We start from the raw sequence: 20091 nt of genomic DNA on the forward strand, positions 1-20091 counted from the left end.
AGTCTTAATCACCCTTTTACAGATGATGTAACTGAGGCACAGAGAAGTTAAGTAACTCATCCAAGGTCACACAGCAGACAAGTGGCAGAGCTGGGATTAGAATCCAGGTCCTTTTGACTCCCAGGCCCGTGTTCTATCCAATAGGTTATACTGTTTCTCAATTTATGGAAAGTACAAGTGAAATGGCAAATAATATTGTTTTTGCTTCCAGATTCATTTGGGGAATAATTTTAACCTTTGATTTAAAACTATTACCTACTGGGTACTTGTTCTATTAGTCTACTCTGTGCAGGTAGCCCAGTCCAAACTTAACAAAAATGAGTTTTGCATTTTCAACAACAGAGAAAACTAAATCTGTGTCCATGCATGTGTATACTTTTAAATAAGCAACAATTAATTGCAGATAGTCTGAGTAAATGCCTGGAGAATTTAACAACTGAATACCCTCTGAGTAAATGTTTATGTTATATCATTTGTTCCAAATAATTTTGGGTAACTGTGATTTACAGGTCAGGGCTGTTATCATGATTCATTTTATTTTAATGGATTTTTATTATGATGAAATCAGGCACAGCTTTCCCAGTGCAAGGTCAGGCATTCTCAACTTTGCAGTGGACTAGCTAGTTTCTGTGATGTCAGGCCATTGGAAAGCGTGTCTGAGGTCATCTAAGATTATCCCTGAAGGTACCTGGTCAAATTCTGTGTCACATGACTGAAGGATGAGGAAAGCAAGCAACTGCGAACTGCTGCTCATCCAACCCTTTTGGAAAAGCCTCCAAAGGGAAAATTTCCCATCAGGTCACTGAGAAAGTGTTCAAATGTCTTACAGTGAGTGTTTCATAGAGTTAAGCAAAATATGATTCATCCTTATTCTGCCCCAGGTGGAAGCAATGGTTCAGTGCTCTTCAGGCAATTTGTGGGAGATGTGGTTTGACTTTCTGGTAGGATCAGTCATATAGGAGCATTGGGTGGTAGGGTAACAGATGGGTAGGCAAAGATTGCTCCAGGAACTGTGAAGGAGGTGGAAGAATGCCCAAAGAACATGAATGGCAGATAACAAAAATTGTGTCAAGCAGGGTGAAGAAAAAACTGAAAGGAATTTTTGGGTATTGAAGAAGATTTTGTCAGGATTTTCAGAGTGTCAATGGCAGTTAGAGTTGGGATCTTGAAAAAAAATAGAAGGATGTTGTCTCAACCAACCAAGAGCAAGTCTTATTTCTCAAGATGGATCATAAACAAACTAGACTAGGGAGACTTGTATTAATTACATAACTGTCTGTACACTTGTCTGTTTGTCTAGACCTCAAGTCTGAAACAATTCTGCTATTCTCCTCTGATTGTAGTATATACCTCAATTATTTATTTAAATGTATTGTCCTAGCCTACCGATGTGGTGGATAGAGCACAGGCCTGGGAGTCAGAAAATCATGGGTTCTAATCCTGTTTCTGCCCTTGTCTACTGTGTGACAATGGGCAAGTCACTTCACTTCTCTGTGTCTCAGTTACTTCATCTGTAAGATGGGGATTCAGACTGTGAGCCCCACATGGGACAGGGACTGTGTACAACCTGGTTGCCCAATATCTACCCTAGTGCTTAGTACAGTGCCTGACATATAGTAAGCACTTAACAAATACCATCATTATTATTATTATAAATGTGTTGATTTTCTTATATTTGAGACAATAAATTTTATCTCTGCATTGCAAATTATGAACCTGACGGCTATTCTATCCTCTGAACTGAGTTTGTGATGCAAGAACACACTCACTGAACTCCTGAAATGAAAATTCTATGGCAGTTTACAGTTTTAGTTGGGGTGAAAATTGCAATAAATATAGAATTTTAAAATGAGGCAGTGTTTTACTTCCAAATTTTAAACCTGAGGGTTCAATTACTCAAAGGCTTTCTGCCTGGTTTCTAATTATATTTAGGGCACAAATATTTCCAATTTATCAATGTGAGTCAGATCATGAAAAAAACAGATTGACTAACCTAGATTTTTACCTCACAAGACCAAGCAAACAAATCACATCCTTCCAGAGTGACTCAGGTATTGGGTAATTTCAGCCTATTTGATAGCCATCACTCCTCTATGTAATTCAAATTCATTATGTAACTTCACTTTTTAGAGAGTAAATGGTAACACTAATGTAACATGTATATATGTGCCTTCAAAGATCATGATTATGGGAGAAAAATCACATAGTATAAGAAAGAGATGGAAAATAAGCTATGATGGTTAAAAGACAGTTCAAGTTTTTATATGCAAATATAAGGAAATAAGGTAATTTCTTCTTTGTAAAAATTTTTTCCCCAATTACTTTGTTCCTTTTGTTGTAACTCCAGATGAATTTTTTTTGTTTTGTTTTGTTTTTGTTTTGTTGTTTTACCAAAAATGCTTGATAATTGATTTCTTGTAAATGGTTTTTTTTTGTTATAATTGTCTTTTCCTCTTTCATATTTCAAAGGCAAGGCTAAATTCTCCTCTATCAAAACATCATCCTTGTTAACATTAATCAATTAATTTAGGCAATTGAAAATATTTTACAAAGTCCATTACTTCTGATTGCTTCTAACCAACTGTTACTCCAGGATTTTTAATATCCTTAATTGATATCTAATTGTTCCATGCTCCTGTGAAAAGCTGACTGGCTTTATCAATTTATTTGCAGGTATAAAGAAACCTTGTTTACTTTCTCACTGACTTCTCTGACAATGAGGGATTATGTATAATTCTGTTTCTAAATTTGACTCTGCAGCAAAAGGATTGACTCAGTTGTGATGATTGTTTTACATTTTTGAGAGTTTTATAAATTGCTTTCAAATCAATTATTCCAGAATGTCTCTAATGGAGTTCCTTTAAGAGATCTGAATCTCATCATGGTAAGAAAATTAATTTTTATAATTTGGAAAAGCTTTCTTGGAATTTTTTAACCTCTTGTCCAAATACTTATACAGTATTTTGTCCCCGGTTCAATCATCCTAGAAGGCAAAGGTTCAGGGTGATGGTAGTATATTATCTAAATAATCTGGAAAAATAATGTACATTTTAGGATGTACTTTTGAATTTTTCAAAGTATTTTTGTTTAGTGGTAAGGTGTCCCTTGGTACTTAAAGACAATCATAAAGAACTACACAAAATTCATATGCTTTAGGAATCCGGAAAAGTTAGGCCTTGTCATCCTACAAGTGTTATTTAGTAGTAGTATTATTAATAGTAGTATTAATGATAGTATTTATTAAGCACTTAGTGGGTGTAGAACGTTGTTTTGAACACTGGGGAAGAGCATACAGGTGGGAATTAGACAAGGATGCTTTTTCTCAAGGGATTCATCATCTGTGAATTGAGGTTGAAGCGGGCAAGGGGCACTGGAGACCCACTGGGAACAATGAAACCCTAAAAACATTTAAACACTACTTAAACAGAAGAAAAATATGCAAGAGGCAAAATAAAAAGAAAAATTAAGTAGGGTGCTATGGCTAAAGGAGCACAATTTCTCCTTGTGATTCAATGCCATAGCAATAGCTACACAACTACTAGCTTTCCTGAGGTTATATAAGACCTCGTCCTGCAGGCGCTGTTCTAATTCACATTAGGGTGGTATAATTAGCAAGTCTTCACTGCTACTGTCTGGTGGCTGTTAAATCACCTGTGTAAGATGAATTGGGTCTCAGGTTAGTTCTCCCCCTTGTGTTTCTATGAAAAAAGCTGACATAACCATTAGTTAGCAAAAGCTAAACACTGTGATAACATTTTGTCCACAGTGGATGAGGGGAGAAATCATTGTTTCCTGCTCTAAACACAGATAACACAAGCAAAAAGAACCAAGTGAAGGTTTCATTTACAACATGTATTATTCTCTACAAAATATCAATCAAAAGTGCTTATTGAGTGCTTACTGTGTGCAGAGCACTAAGTGCTTGAAATTCTTCCTATCCACCAGCACCTAGTATATAATGCATTGCACAAAATGAATTCTAAAGAAGTGCTGCTACTGCTGCTAATAGCACTACTACTACTGACAGGAGGAAAAGAGAATGTTCAAGATCGAGAGAACTACACTCAGTTTTGAGACGGTATAATCACCAGACATTCTGAATGAACTAGGATATCCATCTTCAGGAAAATTTTAATGAAAATAACAGATTTACTTGGGGCTTTTATCAACAGGTCTCCACAAGATTGATAATCTGATTAGCAGAGTCTGAAAATATGGTGAAATTTTCAGTTAATGTTTTCTCAGTTCGTTTATTGCCACCTAAAATGTTCTTTCATTAAAATCTTGGCCTAGGATCAATAATGCAGTTTCCTCTATGTGATAATGAAAACACTCCCTGAAAATTATCGTAAAGACATTTCATCCAAGTGTATACTTGATGTACGCTGATATACATTCACACAAGATATAGTTAGGTAATCTTTCAGAAAGATGGAGACTCATTATCGGGGCATATCCATGGATGATGGGCTATTTTTTGCAATTACTGATATGTTCTGATTTGGATAACTGCCTTTGGATGACTGCCTGGTTTATCATCCATTGTGAGAAAGGACTATTTCCTTGCCAATTTGGATCATCTAGACATGCGCAAGAAAGGGTCAACATGTGGGCTTATCTCGGTCTAGTATTTTTTCCTCTCCGTTCTGTCGGTGACCATTAAAATTGCTTGGATAGCCTTGCCTGGGGTTCTTCAGGATCTCATAAGAAATTCTCCCTGAAGGCTAGGTAATGGGTGGTTAACCATTGGAGGCTCATGTAATCACTCGAGAATCACCTTCTGAACAGGAATATGGACTAGGCCTTTTGCAGCTCCTCGTGACAAACAGATTTAACCAAGAGGAAGAAAAGGACTAAAGGAATTGGAAAGTTTAAGAAAGACAATGAATGAGGTCTTACACAGCTTTATTACTTGAATATACCCAGCTTCAACACTACTTTAGACACCTTTTAAGGCATTCTTAGTAAAATCTGTCCTACCATTCCTGTGATTAGCAATTAAGAAGGTCTTTTGATAAAGTTTCATATCACAGATTAAACAAATGTGTTAAATGAATTTTAGGAGAAAAATACACCACTCGTATGGAAAATTTGCTGTAGGGCTAAAATTACATATTAGGTTTTCAAATGAATTCCTTTATGTGTAATGAATCAAAAAAAAAGTTTGGGAATTCAATTTTTCAATATATCATAGGCTGCCAAGGGAATGATAAGAATTATTTTTTTATCTCAGCTAACAGATGGATAAGAAACTACAGGTGAAACAGCAAATTGCCAAAATCTAAGGAAGTGTCTTAGAAGTAAGGTAAAGATGGAGAATAACATCAGGCCAAAATTTTCATAAAATAGGAGATGGATTTTATTCCATACACTAGGGTATTAAACATGTAGACATTTCCAAAATCCTTCCAAAATAATTGAGAATTAATTTTTAAAATTTTCAAAATATAAAGGTTTGTCATTCTAGCTGTGGTTGAAAAATGTTTTGAAAATCCTTAATTTTTGTTAGTCTGTTGCTTCTTTCTGAATCTTTCTTTTTTTATTTTGCTCTATTATGATGAGCTATAGAATTTTCAATATCAATCCGTTTTTATTTTTTAAGAGAACAGACCCTAGATTTTACATTTTACATTTGGTAACTTCATAAATTTGAAAGACTTTTGTAATATTTTGTTTTAAATCATTCCTAATCAAAACTCATAATAGAACAGAAAACTGAGAACTGATGAGAAAGTACTTCCGTGAAACCCTTGCAGGGTAGGGAGCGAAGCTGGGTCAAGTTATTTAAGGGATATTCAAAGATTATATCAATAGGATTTACTGACTGCCTACTGTGTGCAGAGCACTGCACAAGCACTTGAGGGAGTACAGCAGAATTAGAAGACATGATCCCTGCCATTAAGAAACAAAATCTAGCTAGGAATGAGCTACATGAGCATTGTTATGGGGGCTAGAAGACTGGAACTGTAATCCCAACTCTGTTGCTGTTCAGCTGTGGGGTCTTGGGTAAATCATTTTTGGACCACAGTTTCCTCATCTGTGAAATAGGGATGATAGTTTCCGCCTTCCTCCATAGAGAAGCTGTGAACCTAAAATGAGATAACTCCTGGGAAACTGCTTTGGAGGAAAAAAAATGATACACAAATTCAAAGTACTATTATAGTTCACTTTCTCAACATTTGGACTTTTAGAATATGAGGACCAAGACATATTTAAAGGGGTGTAACCAGGAAGTCTTAATGTATAGATAAAGAATACCTTCTTCTAAACATATTAAATAGATATGAGACCAAAAAATCACCAAAAGAATAATAGAAGTGAGGAGAGAGTAATAATAATGATAATAATTGGTATTAATTAAGTGTTTAACTATGGGTCAAGTACTGTACTAAGTGCTTAGATAGATACAAGATACAAGGGGCTCACAATCTAAGTAGGAGGGAGAACAGGCACTGAATTCATATTCCACAGATGAGGGAAAACACACAAGTTTTGTGGCCAAGTCTGCATTAGAACCCGGGTCCTGTGACTCCCAAGCACGGGCTCTTTCCACTAGGCCAAGAAAAATTCTTTGGTAATTATGCTTTAAAACCAGAATGGATTCAGTCAAGAACATTTATAAATAGATGCAATCATGATCACAATAAATATAATCGTAATCACAATCACAATAAAAACCAAAATGGCATTTTGCTACTGAAAGTGTAAAGGCCCTACTGAAGAAAAATCCATCTACACTTGTTTCTAATGTGTTACTCACAAATCAACTTTAAAGGGTAAACAAGGATCTTGATTGCAGGAAATGAAAGCCAATAATAGTAAAACCTAATAGGAAAAAGTCAATTGAAATCATCACCTGCTAATCTAAAATATAGAAAAGTAAAAGATGCTTAGTGCATGTGAACTACTTTCCAGTTGATAGGTTAATTATCTACATTATTCCAGACATTTACTGAAACGATGTGGGCATGAATTCATGTTTTAAAGATGCTCCTTAGATCCCTCATTCTGAATGGAGAAAGAAAAACTGCCTCAAGGGCTATAAATGACTGCAAAAATACCAAACTGGATTAGCTGGCAAGACCTGGACTCCTTTCCAACTCCCCAGTTACTGTATCCCTATTGGCTCGGACCCTTGGAATTGAAATTCATCTTGCTGAAGAAGGGCTAGATAGGAAGAAACACATTAACTAGCTGGGGAAAAGCTAGAAGGGAGAGGATTCTGGGTAAGAGGATTAAAAAGGTGTTGACTTTAATTTTTCTCCTAGGACACTGATTTGTTACCAGGCAACAAAGGAATGATGTTTAATTTTACCCAGACCCAAGATGCTAGTTTACAAAAATCCCTTTAAAATGTCAACCTCCAGATACTGTATACTTTGCCAGCAGAAAAGCTTAGAGCAGGTGGACTCTTCTAAGAAGTAGGAGGTGAATAAGCTACAAAGGGATATGGAAGATTTCAAAAGTGGTAATAACAAGTCACTGGGCCTCTTTCCCAAGATGTCAGTAAGACTGTTAAATTACATTTCATGTGGATGAAAGTGAAAAAAAACACCCTTAGTTCAATAAGCCCTGGTCTCTTCTTAAGGTTTTATGGGCACAGTTAAATTCCCTTTAAAGTTACGTGACCTTGCTGAGTCTCGCTGCTGATGTCACAGCGGAAGCTGTGTCCAGCTCACTAAGCTTCATGGACAGAATTACGTGGTCTCTGGAGCTATATTTCTCCCTTCTGGGATTTTAGAATTCCATTCCACCTAAAGAGTAGGAACTGTTTACTAGTTTAGATTCTCTCATGTGGCTGAGCTCCTGCTGAACTGGAGGTCCCTCAGGTGGATAAAGCGTTTTTCCTGTATGCCAGGTGCTTCGGGAAATCAGATAGTTTTTGCTCTAAAATCCCCATTGGTCTATTAGGGACAGAGAGCGGGGAGTTGCCAAGATCTGGGATTAGGAAAAGCTATTGGTTGAATTGTCTCAAACTTCCTGAGCTAATCTGTCCCTTGGAGCAGATACTTTGAGCCTCTTCCAGCTCCTGGAAGACTCAGCATACCCTAGATCAGACATACACATACAGACTGTGGGCCTACCCACCCAGCTATGTGACGCAGAATGGGCATGGAGACAGGGGTGCTTAAAAGTCTGACAGGGGAAGCACTGCAAAAGTTGTATGATTACCATCTATTTGTCTTTTTTTCAGTGTTGTGTAAATTCTTAGAGACACAGATAATTGGTCTCAGCATGTCCGTTTAGGGCCTTTCTGGATCCCAAGACAGAGATATCTGTCAGAGCCAATGCAAAGTACTTGGTAAATGGGAAGTCAATCAATTAATCAGTTGTATTTATTGAATGCTTACTATGTGCAGATCTCTGTATTAAGCATTTGGGGGAGTACAATATGAAAGAGTTGGTAGACACATGCACTGCCCATGACGAGTTTACATTCTAGAGGAGTTAGTAGTATTGGAAAATGGTTAGTTAACAGCATCAAGACTCTAGGATCCATGGTATTTATCTAACTTTGCTCCTGGCCAACACATGTTCCCCCTGTGCCCTATAAAGGCTAAGTAACTAGATACTGTCCAAAGGGGTTAATATTCTTCCTTTATTCATTCCCATAACCATAACTCCTTGATTTGTATATCCCTTGCATTAAATACACGTTTTAATCCATTAACACTGATATGCTATTGGCTAAATGCCACTAATGGATCAGTGTATATATTTACAAATCTGTTACAAAAGTTTAACAGAATGTACACTAGAGATTATTAACTTGGTTATGCTTAAAGAGGCATTGTTTTGGTCTGTATCTCTTTAGGTCTTGTTTATTTGTAGTTAAGGAAGCTAAAATTTACTGGTATCTGATAAGCTTCAGTATTCCACTTCCTAGTTCACCCGAGTCCTCCTATTTGGTCTTTTAGTTAATAATGATAATAATTTAGTGGTCCTCTCAGCAAGGGCCCCTTTCTGCAATGACCCCTCATCTTTGACCCCTTCCATGTTAGACTATTTGCTAACCACTATTGACTGGAGTTCTGCTAACTGTTGGGCATGTACTGTTGTGTGATCTAGCCCCATTGTGTGAAACCACAGAGGGCAGCTTCATTCTTCCCTCGATTCCCCCATTCTTCCCTTCCATCTGAAAAATATAGTAAATGTTCTGTATTGTGGGTGTTATTCCAGTTTAGCCAAACTGTTCAAAACTTCCATTTTCTTTCTGTCCTTAAATAATCCTAAATGGCCAAAACTAAATGTTAACAAAAGTAGCAGTGGAAAATACCAATGTCACTTTTAATTAGGCAAACATCATTTTGAAATCCTGATTGCTGTTATTACTATGTAATAAGGAAATGGACCTCCCACACTCAATGAAGCCAAGATAGTTCTAGTAACACTTTTGTTTCTTCTTGAAAAACAATTGTGTAAACTTTGCTTTGCATCAGAGATAAAAAGTTATGTTGGATGATAAAAGGCTGATTAAGAAACATTAGCTTGTGATAATTAAAGACCTAGTGAACCTTGGTTAAAAAATGAAAAATGGACTCTAAAAGGATCAGAATGGTAACTGTCACTATGGTTGTTGGTTGTGTTTTTTTTAATGGCATTTGTTAAGCACTTACTATGTGCCAGCCTTAATCCCTATTTTACAGATGAAGTAACTGAGACACAGAGAAATTAAGGGACTTGCCCAAGGTCACACAGCATACAAGTGGTGAAGCAGGGATAAGAACCCAGGTTCTTCTAACTCCAAGCCTGTGTTCTATCCACTAGACCATGCTGCTTCTCTATGTATGTGAAAGATAATTTTTCCAAGGATACAAACCTGCTGTTCTCCATCTTCATGGAGAACAAAATAGGGATAAAGGGCTTAAACTACAGCATGAGTTTTTTAGGTACAAGAAACGTTTTCCTGTCAGTGAGGCATGTTAAACACTTGAAGGGCTTTCCAAAGAGAGTTTATGGAATATATATGAAAGGCTTCAGGGATGGGTTCATTAGGAAAACCAAAGCAAATATAATATTGTCCATTTACAGTTAAGAGTCTGAACTAATTGTATTCATGATGTCCTTCTGATTTTCTAAATTCCAGATTTGATTATGCAATATGCTGAATTCAAGGCCCAGTGGGCAGAGGCCATCAAAGCTCATCGTGCAGTGGTTGGAACATTGGTCAGAGGTCATTAGTACCATTGCTCACTCTGCTGAGAACAGCACCAGACTGAGATTTCAGAATTAAACTGGTTTCTTCATCCAGCTAGCAAATGAATTTATGCAGTCCGTTATGACCTCAGTACCAAGTTTTCAAATAACCCCTTAGTAGTAAAGATTATTGATTTTATATTTTCTGAGGAAAGGTTGTATACAAACACATATTTTATGAACTAGCATATGTTCATACACATATGCCAGGATATAGCACACCAATCCTCTAAATAGAGTGCCATTACTCCTTATGGTACACACTAAATCTTGGTGATGACAATTATGGTAAAAATCTCATTGATAATGCTTCTTCTGTTGGAAAACCTTTAGCCTTTCTCAAAGTGTGAAATGTTTTTCTAACCAAATTATGCTATACTGTTGGTTTTAAGAATACACTGGAATTATGCCCAGCACAATTTCAAAAGTACATTAATAATTATGTCCATGAGAGAGGGCATTCAAATGGCAGTTAGCACCATTTTGAACAATAAGCATATTCATAGGAACTAAGGTAATTGCCCATTGAATGCAAATGTCTGTGAAGAATACAAGAACTGACAGAGCAACAGCTGACTTCTGATAATAGATAATGGAAGAGCAATTTTTGAAGGGAACAAAGATACAAATAAGTCACAACTGATTTTTAGAATGAATCGTCCACAACTTTGACATTATCTGAGATTTCTTACTTGCTAAATCATATTTTCTAAATCACTGATCCTCTGCCTTATCAAGAATGTAATAGAAAAAATAGAAAAAGGCATATTTTTTCCCCTTTAAAAATATGGTCCTTAACACCCCAGGAATGTCAGGGCAGTTTGGGTTGCAGCAATTTAGGTAAGATAACGCTTTTAGAAAAAAGAATGAACATAACAGGGGGATGGCGGAGACTGAAAAGATTAGACCCTTTCATTCTGGAAAGATGCAGGCTAAGAGTTTCCATGATTGCAGTTTATAAAATCCTAAAGGATATGGGCAGAATGAGCACTAAATTGTTGTTCACCAGGATGAAGGGATATTCACTGAAGCTTAAAGCAGGTAGGTTCAAGATTATCAACAAAGGGAAATACTTCTTCACACAGCCAGTGGTAAGCCTATGGAACTTGTGACAAAAGGAGTTAGTGCAGTCTAAAGCAGCAATAACTTCAGAAAAGGTTTGAAAACATTAATGAAGGAGAGGCTACTGAAGGGAAAGGTTTAGATGTTATAGAGAAAGTTTTGTGATCTGAGAAAATTTGTAACGGGTTAAATGATGAAGTGATATGGTTTATTATAAGGAAAAGTTAAGAAAATTTGAAAGTGAATCGCTAACTGTCAGCATGGAAAATATCCACAGTAATTACTTTAAGCACCCTGGCCTGCCAGGACCAACTGAGCTAACTTGGTAAAGGAGTTACTATGGTTACTATGGCTAACCTGAGTAATTTTGTCCAACATAGAATTCTCACTATGTTTTAAACCTTTGGACAGTAGCAGGGAGACCAGAGAGTGTTAGTTTTCTTTCCCCAATCCCCAATCCACTTTTTCAGAACTGTCATGGACTGTTCTATGGTTCAATAACCAATCAGTAGTATTTATTAAGAACTTATTGTGTGCAGAGCACTGTACTAAGCAGCTGGAGAGTACAATGCAACAAAATTCTTAAGCATACTCCCTGCCCACAAGGAGCTGACAGTCTAGAGGGGGAGACAGACATTAAAAATGAATTACAGATATGTAGATAAGGGCTGTGTGGGGGATGAATATCAAGTGTCTAAAGGGTGCAGATCCAAATATGTAGGCAATGTAGAGGGAGAGAGAATAGGGGAAAAGAGGTCTTAATCATGGAATGCCTCGTAATGTGTGACTTTAATAGGACTTTGAAGGTGAGGAAAGTGGTAGTCTGGCATAGATGGAGTTCCAGGTCAGAGGGAGAACATGGGAAAGAGGTCAACAGTGACACAGATGAGATCAGATTGTAAACTCATTGTGGGCAGGGAATGTGTCCACTGACTCTTATTTTGTTCTCTCATAAGTGCTTTGTACAGAGCTCTACATGCAGAAAGCACTCAAATATGATTGATTAAGGTTCAATGAACAAGCTGGTGCTAGAAAGGTGAAGTGTGTGAGCTGATCTGTAGAATAATAATACTAATTATAATTATGGTACTTGTTAACTACTTCCTTTGTGCCAAGCACTGTTCTAAGCCCTGGTACAAGGTAATCAGGTTGGACCCATTCCTGTTCCACATAGGGCTCATAGTCTTAATCCTTATTTTACAGATGAGGTAACTGAGCCCCAGAAAAGTGAACTGACTTGCCCAGGGTCACACAGACAGTAGTAAACATAGGAAATCAAGAGGTACCGTTCGAGGGGTTGAGCTGATTGAGAGCTTTAAAGCTGTTGGAAAGGAGTTTCTGTTAGATGCAGTAGTTGATGAGAAGTTACTGCAGGTTCTTGATGAGTGGGGAGACATAGACTAAACTATTTTTTATAAAATTGATTTGGGCAGCAGAGCAAAGAACAGACTGGAATGGAGAGAGTCAGGATGCAGGGAGGTAAGCAAGGTGGCTGATGTAGTAGTCAAAGCAGGATTCATTCATTCAATCATATTAAGCACTTATTGTGGGCAGAGCACTATACTAAGCACTTGGAAAAATACAACAATAAAGAGTGACAATCCCTGCACACAACAAGCTCACAGGCTATAGGGGAAGTGGGGGAAGACAGACATCAATACCAATAAACAGACAGCAAAACAGATAAATAAAATTACAGATATATACATAAGTGCTGTGGGACTGGGAGGGGAAGAATAGAGAAGGGATCAAGTCAGGACGACGCAGAAGGGACTGAGAGAAGAGGATAAGTGGGGCTTTAGCTGGGAAGGCCTCTTGGAGGAGATGTGCCTTTAGAAAGGCTTTGAAGGATAGGATAAGTGGTTGGATCAGCATAGTAGCAGTTTGGGTAGAAAGGAAAGGGTGGATTTTAGTGATTTTGCGAAGGCAGAACAGGCAGGTTTTAGCAGCAGCTTGAATATTTGGGTTGCAAGAGATGACTCAAGGTTAATACCAGGGTTACAGGCTTAAGACTGGGAGGACAGTGATTTGCCTACAGTTATGGGAAAATCAGAGGGTGATCTGGGTTTAGGAGGGAAGATGAGTTCTGTTTTGGATCTATTTAGAGACGTTGGCTGGACATTCAGGAAAAGATGTTCTCAAGGCAAGAAGGAAAGTGAGACTGCAGAGACTCAAGACTCAGGACAAAAATCAAGGTTTTTTTTTGTTTGGTTCACTAAATCTTGCATTTAATATCTGTGGTCAATAGGAACCAAAACCATCATTTTGCCTATTGAGTCAGTTGACAATGCTCTGTTCAGTACATTTACTATTGAATGCATCCATAGTTCAAGATGAATCTGGAAATATCCAGGGATCATACAACCGTCCCTCTAATTTAAACCTCATTCCAACAGATGGAGTTGTGTGGAGGAGCAGGGAAAAGTGAACATGTACGTATAACACTTTATCATTTACATTTACTTCATTGTAAAAACCAACATACACTATAGAATGCTTTTCAAAATATAAGCACCTGGGAAAGCCGTTTGTTGGAAGGCCTGGGCTTGACAAAGTTCTTTTAATAAGATTAGTTTTTAAGGAAATGTATCTTGGGAAAGTTTTTGCTCCTTAAAAATAGTTCATTTCAGTTATGAATATACACTTTTTAGCTTCCTTCATTATTTTAGAAACATTTTCTTATCAGGACACTGTGCACATTTCAAAGAAGATACTGATTAAGACCCTTAACCCTGAGGAGGGGGAAATTGCATTAATCTTTTAGTTAATTTTAGATTTTCCTGCTCATTTTCTCTTTCCCTTCCTTAATAGGTTGTGGCTTTCCTCTCAATATTTTCAATTTAGTCCCAACATATGTTATTAATAATTCTCTTCTTACAGAGATGTTCCAGTGTGAAGCAAGAGCAGTAGGATTGAAACTAATGGGAAAGTGCTTTCAGTCAGAGCTAGAAAAATTGATTAGAATAAAAAACACACCTTTTTAAAAAAAGTTTCCGTAAAGTTATTTTAAAGTTGGAAGATATATTAAATGGCAGTCAGGCTACCATCAGTCAGTCATATTTATTGAGCACTTACTGTGTGCAGAGCACTTACCAAGGGCTTGGGTGAGTAAAATGTAACAATAAAACAGACATATTCCTTGCCACTGTGGTTAAAATTTGCAAGAACAAATCAAAGTAATTTAAACAAAAGAAATATTTTATTTATAATTGAAACTCCTTAATACCACACACAACATTTGCATCTCTAGCAAGTTCCTGTAGGGCTTACTGGGAAATCTTCCCTCAATGCCTTTATTACTAATCTGACCACTAATAAACTAGTTTGTATTCATTGTTTCAATCATATATATTGCAAGCTTACAATAAACAGACACAGTCCTTGCCCACAACTAGCTTACAGTCTATAGCAATCACTTTGTAGTTCAAGCTCCCAAAGGCCATGGCATCAAAATTAGAATAGGCTATGTTTCGAATAGGAGCTTTGGAGGGAAGCTGTCTCTGATTCATTTTGATTACATTTTCTATTATAGGTTGCTATAATATTCTATAATATAATATTTATGCAATTGGCCACTGAGCATGATTCTAGATACATTATGTTATATGAAGGAAGCAAAGTCCCTGTATTAAAAGGGGGAATCTGGCAGCTTCTCAGTACTTTATAGAGCACTTAGCATAGTAACCACCACCAAGTGAAATACACACACATCCAGTCACTGGACTTTGCCAAAAACCATAACATTTAGGAGAATGAAAAATAAAGTGTGGAGAACATTCAAATAACAAAAGGACATTAACTCTTTTCAGTTTATAAAGTGTTCAAATGTAATGTCAAAATATTAGTTAACATTCTGGAAAATATATGCTGGCAGTAAAGTGAATAAAGAGAATGCAATTGCCAATTGCATATAGAACGTTATAGCAACCTATAATAGAAAATGTAATCAAAATGGATGAAAGGCAGTTTCTCTCCAAAGCTTCCATTTTAAAATTAGTCTATTTTGATTTTGGTGTCATGGTCACAGTCTTTGGGAGCTTGAACTACAAAGACATTGATATCAACTAATCTACTAATGGTCAGGATTAGGAGTAAAGGCACTGAAGGCAGATTACAGGAATTTGCTAGAGAAGCAAATGTTGTGTGAGGGTGTCAGTTTCAAAATGTGAAAAACTTTTATCTAAGATCGCAAGCCTTTTTTGTCAACTGAAATTTATACCACAAACTATTGAAGCACAATGCAACACAGTAACTGATATGGTACAAGTCCTGCTATGACCATGGTTGCTTTGAAAAGGAGTGACCACAGAATTAGTGTGGTCATAATCATGAAAGAAAATACTTAAAAAATTAATTGAGCTCAGTGAATTTCAGTATAAAAATGTGAAAAGAGTCACTGAGGATAAGGTGCTGTGATTTAATTTATCAGTCAATATGTACTTGATTGCTTGCTGTGTGCAGAACGTTGTATTAAATGCTTGGGAAAGTACACAACAACCAGGCTGGTATATGTGATCCCTTTATAACCTCAGCTCCATTCTGGGAAAGCTTCCCTTCATCCTTGACTGTTCCTGACCCAATCAATACTTTTTCATGCCTTTACTGAAACGTGGGTCTAGGTCTACCCAGATGACATTATCTCCCTTGCTATTTTCTCCTAAGAAGGCCTCATCTTCTCCCACTCATTGGGAGAAGGGGAAAGACTCACTGGGAATGGAAAAGAGTTGGCTTCCTTCTTGTTGATTTCATACAATTCCATTATTCGATACCTCTCTTTCCCTTCCTTTATAACCCACAACATCTGCCTCCACCACCCATTCCAATGATGGCACTATTATTTAAAGCATCCCCCATGCCCCATACCTCCACCAGGACCCATGGTTGGGCTTCATGTGTCTCAATAATGAAGAAACTCCTTATGTTCATGCATGTATGTGCACATGTGCAGATGCATAATGTTGGAATGGGTGCAAACAACAAGTTTTCCTCAACATGAGGTTTTACGCAAATGCAAGCTTCAAGTTTGGGGCTTTGAATACTTCAATTTATGCTGCAGGTAGCTCCAATAACAAAAATATTGGGAAATAACATTATTTTAAATCCTAACCAAATGACATAACACCTTTTCAAAGTTCTTGTGTATGGGGAGGGAATAGGTGATGAAGGTGGTGATAAGCAGTGAGGCTTAGTGGAAAGAGCACAGGCCAGGGAGTCAGAAGGACCTGGGTTCTAATCCTGCCTCTGCCACTGGTCTGATGTGGGAACTTGGGCAGGGTACTTCACTTCTCTGTGTCTCAGTTACCTCTTCTGCAAAATGGATATTAAGACTGGAAGCCCCACATAAGACATGGACTGTGTGCAACCTGATTAACTTGTATCTACCCCGAGGCTTAACACAGTGCCTGGCACATAGTAAGCACTTAACAAATGCAATAAAAAAAAGATGGGTTGGAGAGAAAGCAGTAGATTCATGAGCAAGATTAAGATCAATACTACAGCACTGTTATTTATTTTCATAAATGGATATAACTAGATTACCCTCAAATTCAGTGTATATACATGTTCTGCTTATGAAAGATGGGTGAACAGTTTGCAGAATTATTATATATGTATGACATTTGGGTCATTTGATTGTGAACAGCTGAAAAAATATGTAATTTACTAACTAGACATATATCTGCTGTTGGCTTTTCTACTATAGTTCACAATTTCAACTACAAATGAAGCTAAATTACTTGTCGCCATGATTTATCAAACTATATGAACCATAACTTTTATTTCTGAACAAATGAGACTAGTCACTGCCATAGTTTATAATACCAGTCTAATGTTGTTAATATCCTAGAACTACAAAATAGCACTGAATAATGACTCATTTCAACTCTAGAACTGAGAAAGATTACTCGAATATTATAAACCTTTTTTTCCTTAGAATTTTCCTTCAGCAATTTTCATATACTATGGACTATATTTATTCCAATTCAGAAATATTCAAACTCTGAGATTTGCCATAAAGATGGGGACAGCTATGCACAATCTGCATGTTTATTCAGCAGATTGGTAGGGGAAACTCTAAAATGATATTTGCAGGTTCACCTCATTCACAGTAGTTTTTCAAACAAAATGTCCCATGAATACTGAGGAATGACAATCTTATCAGTAGTGTGGAGCATTCTTTAATTCCCAAATCATTCCTTTGGATTCCTTTCAAAGGAAAGAAAAAAGAATTCATGCAGTCCCCTCAACAGAATCATTTTTGTTAAATTCCCAGGAAATGAGTTTACTAAATAAACTATTATGACACACAGAAACAGAAAGATTGCTTTTAGAAGGTGAGGCTTTACTTACATGTACCTTGGGCTGTATTTTTCAAGAACACATTTGACTACAATTTCAAGTGCTAGTAAACCATTTCTCTTGTCAGCACGAGTAATTGCTATACAAGAATAAAATTGACAGTTGAAAAAGTATGATTGTTTCCCTGCTCCATTTTCACAGTGCAGGCATTCTGTAAATTTATGTTTCGAGGCTAGATAAAGTCATGGTATGTGATATTATATATGGTATTATTTTCCAGTGCCAGAGTGCTGATGGCTGATATGTCATCTTATAAAGGGAAGGTGGATGTTACCATCCCACAGATAAACACATCCTGAAAAAAAACCCACTATAATTTGGTTAAAATATCTAGAATTTTTTCAAAAAAATGGGAATAGAGCACAGATAATTGAGGAGATTAAACATGCTGCCATGGTGACTCACTCCCAAATACAGCTCCCTCATCTGTATTACTATTCAGTTTTTTCTTGAGTGCTGAATTTTTTCTTATGGTCACTTTCATCTTTGCTTAGCCTCATATCCTTTGGATTAGGGATCCTTTAGAGACAATTTCAGTAGCCTCAGGGCATTGTTTTCCTCCACGTTATTTTCCTTTCTGTAATTCACATCGTTCCTGGGGTACAAATGCTTTTCATCTCTTAGCTGTGATACTCCCAGGCAGTCAATCGTCTTATTGAGTGTTTACTGTGTGCAGAGTGCTGTACTAAGCACTTGGGAGAGTATAGTATAACAAAATAGACATATTCCCGGCCCAAAACAATCTTTCATCTCTGTTTCCAGGTTCATCACCAATCAGCCTATCCTACAGTCAGCTGGCACACCATGTTCTTCACTGTTGTTCACTAGGGACTCCTCAGACCAAGGCTCTCCCCTAATTTAAATTTCTAAAATCTCATCTCCTCCAACAAGCCTTCCCTATTGGATTGTAATAAAAAATGATGATAATAATAATAATAATTGTGGTATTTATTAAGCACTTACTATATTTCAAGCACTGTTCTAAGCTCTCGGGTAGATACAGAATAATCAGGTTCGACACAGTCCCTGTCCCAAATGGGGCTCACAGTATTAATCCTCATTTTACGATGAGGTAACTGAGGCAAAGAGAAGTTAAGTGACTTACCCAAAGTCACACAACAGACAAGTGGCAGAGCTGGGACAGGAACCCAGGTCCTTCTAACTCCCAGGCTTGTACTCTATTGTGTGCTGGTAACATGTCTTCTGCATTTTCTAGGTTTCCCCACACTCAATAGACTAAACTGAGCCAAAGGGTATTCAGTACTCCTCCTCCTATTATTATTGATATAATTTTTAATATCAATAATTCCCTACCTCAGTAGTCCACACTGCTTTTCACACTGCTTCTCCCCTCTGTTATCCAGTCTTCCTTACCATGTTTAGTGATTAATTTACTCCTGACAGATCCAATTGAGAAAAACAAAGTTAGTGCTCAACACTATTGAAAAACTGAATGAAAGAAATAATTGCATGCACACATGTTTTTTCTTTGTTAATAATAATAATAATAATGTTGGTATTTGTTAAGCGCTTACTATGTGCAGAGCACTGTTCTAAGCGCTGGGGTAGACACAAGGGAATCAGGTTGTCCCACGTGGGGCTCACAGTCTTAATCCCCATTTTACAGATGAGGTAACTGAGGCACAGATAAGTGAAGTGACTTGCCCACAGTCACACAACTGACAAATGGCAGAGCTGGGATTCGAACCCATGACCTCTGACTCCAAAGCCCGTGCCCTTTCCACTGAGCCATGCTGCTTCTCTGAGCAATGCTTGTTGCCATTGCCTGCATACAATCAATCAACCAACCTGTCATCCTCATTGGACTGTAAACTCCTAGAGGGTTAGAACCATATCTTATATTCATTTTCACTATTTCAAGAGCCTACAACAGTACTCTGCAAACAGTCGACATCCAATCAATAACGAGGATGATTACAGTCGTAAGCTTTATCTCAGCTCTCAGATAATGAACTCTAAATTCAGTCGTCTTGTGGAAATTTTAGACGTATTGATCAATAATAATTGAAACATTGTCCATTACTATTACTTCCTACTGTATCTTATGGAAAAACCTCACAATTCTATACTTGCTGTAAGCCTTGACCTTTTTCTTCCCTAAATTCTGTTTATCCTTGTGCTATATAAGGAGATCACATTCTTACAAGTTCTCTCAATTTTCCACTTTGAAATCTTTAAGAAAAATTAGGACTTCATTATTGAAGTCTTTTATTACTGACACTTAACCTTTAAATGAAACCTTTGAATATGTCAAAACAGCTCTAGTCTTATTTCACTACCTTGAGCACAAATTCTTTGCCCAGCTTTGCTTGTTTAAATCTTTCTCTTGGTTTTAGGTGGAGAGAAGAATTGAGCTCTTTCATGTTAACCCCTTCGTTCCTGTTAACAAGAAACACACACACACACACACAATGAGAGTACCTTACAATAGTTGGTGGTGAACTGTGGTGGTGA

Source organism: Ornithorhynchus anatinus, chromosome 17, assembly GCF_004115215.2.
Source record: "Ornithorhynchus anatinus isolate Pmale09 chromosome 17, mOrnAna1.pri.v4, whole genome shotgun sequence".
NCBI classification, from domain to species: domain Eukaryota; kingdom Metazoa; phylum Chordata; class Mammalia; order Monotremata; family Ornithorhynchidae; genus Ornithorhynchus; species Ornithorhynchus anatinus.